Genomic DNA, 2438 nt, shown 5'->3' on the forward strand with positions numbered 1-2438 from the left:
ATTAAGTAGGGACTAGTAAAACTTCCTGGACCTTTCAGTTTGGTTGGCAGTTTATTTTGGAGTATGACCGAGCACTCCTCGTTGAGTTCCACTGTAGACAATTCTTCAAACTTCCTTTTATTTATTAGAAGCTCCTTCAAAAATTTTGCGTATGTAGGAATCTGCAAGATAACTTCAGCAAAAGGTAAGTTAATATGTAATTGTTTAAACAGTTCAAAAAATTTACCGAATTGTGCATCCAAGCAGTCTTTCTTCAACTTTGCTGGATATGGGATTGGTGGTTTATATTCCCTTAGCACCGATTTTTCATTATTTTCGGGTTTCACTTCCTCATCCTCTTTTTTGTCCGCTTCCTGTGGCAGCTTCTTTTCAGATTTAGCTAACACTTTCCCACTCCTTAGTGAAACTGCTTTCACATGCTCTTTTGGGTTGGGTTCGGTGTTACTAGGTAGACTTCTTTGTGGTCTCTCCAAAATCATCTTAGTCAGCTGTCCTATTTGATTTTTGAGTCTTTGAATTTATGCTTGCTGGTTTTTAAGTGCAGTTTTAGTGTTTTGAAAACGAGTTTCCGCTACTAAAATAAACTTTATCATCATCTTCTCAAGGTTTGACTTTTTCTCTTGCTAGTAAGGTTGTTGTTGGAAGCCTGGAGGGGGTGGTGGTCTTTGATTCCCTTGGCCTCCCCATGAGAAATTTGGGTGGTTCCTCCAACCTGTATTGTAAGTGTTACTATAAGGATTATTTTGAGGTCGAGGATTATTACCCATATAATTCATTTGCTCGTTCTCCATGTTAGGGCTGTAGGATGGATACTCTGAATTGCTCGTTCCCCCTCCACTTGCGTCGCACTACATTACTGGATGCAACTACATAGAACCAAGTAAACCATCAATTTTTCTATTCAAAAGTTCTACCTAATTTGAAAGCATAGCAACCGAATCGACGTTAAAATATAAGTTGCTTTTGTCAGCTTTGTCCTCATGACTTGCCACTGATAATTATTCAGTGACATCTCTTCTATGAACTCATAAGCCTCTTCAGGTGTCTTATTATTGATAGTTTCACCAGCAGCTGCGTCGATCATTTGTCTAGTTGAGAGATTCAAACCGTTGTGGAAAGTTTGAACCTGTAGCCAAATAGGTAACCTATGGTGAGGGCACCTTCTCAATAGATCCTTGTATCTCTCTCATGCATCATAAAGTGTTTCTAAGTCCATCTACACAAAAGAAGAGACATCATTCCTCAACTTTTCCATTTTGGTCGGTGGAAAGTATTTAAGCAAAAAAACTTTCGGTCATTTGTTCCCAAGTAGTGCTTGATCCTCGTGATAATGAGTTCAAGCATTGTTTAGCCTTATTCCGTAATGAAAAGGGAAATAACCGAAAGTGAATGGTATCATCAGAAATGCCATTTATTTTGAAAGTATTGTAGAACTCTAAGAAGTTGGCCAAATGAGTATTTGGGTCTTCATCCTGCAAACCATCAAACTGAACAAACTGTTGAATCATTTGTATAGTGTTAGGTTTCAGTTCAAAACTATTTACAGCAATTGTAGGTCTAACAATACTCGATTCAGCCTACGTTAAATTAGGCTTAGCATAGTCGTACATAGTACGAGGAGTAGGATTCCGATTCATTGGATTTATGGCAACCACAGGAGGCAGCGGATTATTTTGATTGTCAGCCATCTCCTCATTAGTGGTGTCATCCTCATGCTCTTGCTCTACATACCGTAAACTTCGCATTATTTCTCTACGATTTCTATGAGCTGTGCTTTCAACTTCGAAGTTAAAAGTAGAGGTCTTGACGGGTTTCTTCTAGTCATAAACTATAAAAACCTACTAGAAGTAGATAAAAGAAAAGTTAATAATTAAAATAAAAACAAAATTAAATTTTAATAAAAATAAAAATGGCTAAAGTAATAAAAATTAAGTGTTCCTAATATCTTAGTCCCCGGCAACGGCACCAAAAACTTGATGGTCGCTAAACTAACTAAAAATTCAACTAAGGCAAGCGTACCTATCGAACAGTAGTATAGTTATGGTGAGACAGGAAATATCGTATTCACAAGGACTAAAAGTACTATAAATTACTATCTTTTTATTATCTAGCCTAAAAATTTAAGGGATGTTTCTAAACTAAAATTAACTATCTAATTGACTGAGAACACGACAGAGAATAAATTTGGAAAATACTTTTGGAAAACCGATGGAGAAGACAATACCCAAGGAAAAATCCACCTAGACTTCCCTTACTACTTTTGAATTAGATGATTTATTCACTTGACTTAATCCGTAGAAATCCCTAGTTTATATTAATATCTCTCTCGAGACTAAAAACAACTGAATCTAGGTTGATTAATCGAAATCTTTTTTCTAATTAAAACCCCCATTGTCGCATTAACTCGATCTATGGATTCCTTTATTAGATTTGACTCT

The 2438-nt window shown here is 36.3% G+C and overlaps 1 non-coding gene across 1 annotated transcript; it reads left to right on the forward strand.

The window, feature by feature from the left end:
• Positions 1-1142: 1142 nt before the first annotated feature.
• LOC121207511 (small nucleolar RNA R71) lies at positions 1143-1249 on the forward strand. Its single transcript, XR_005902600.1, has one exon. It is a non-coding gene; the product is annotated as a small nucleolar RNA R71 (small nucleolar RNA).
• The last annotated feature ends 1189 nt before the right edge of the window (positions 1250-2438 follow it).

Source organism: Gossypium hirsutum, chromosome A09 (genome assembly GCF_007990345.1).
Source record: "Gossypium hirsutum isolate 1008001.06 chromosome A09, Gossypium_hirsutum_v2.1, whole genome shotgun sequence".
NCBI lineage: Eukaryota > Viridiplantae > Streptophyta > Magnoliopsida > Malvales > Malvaceae > Gossypium > Gossypium hirsutum.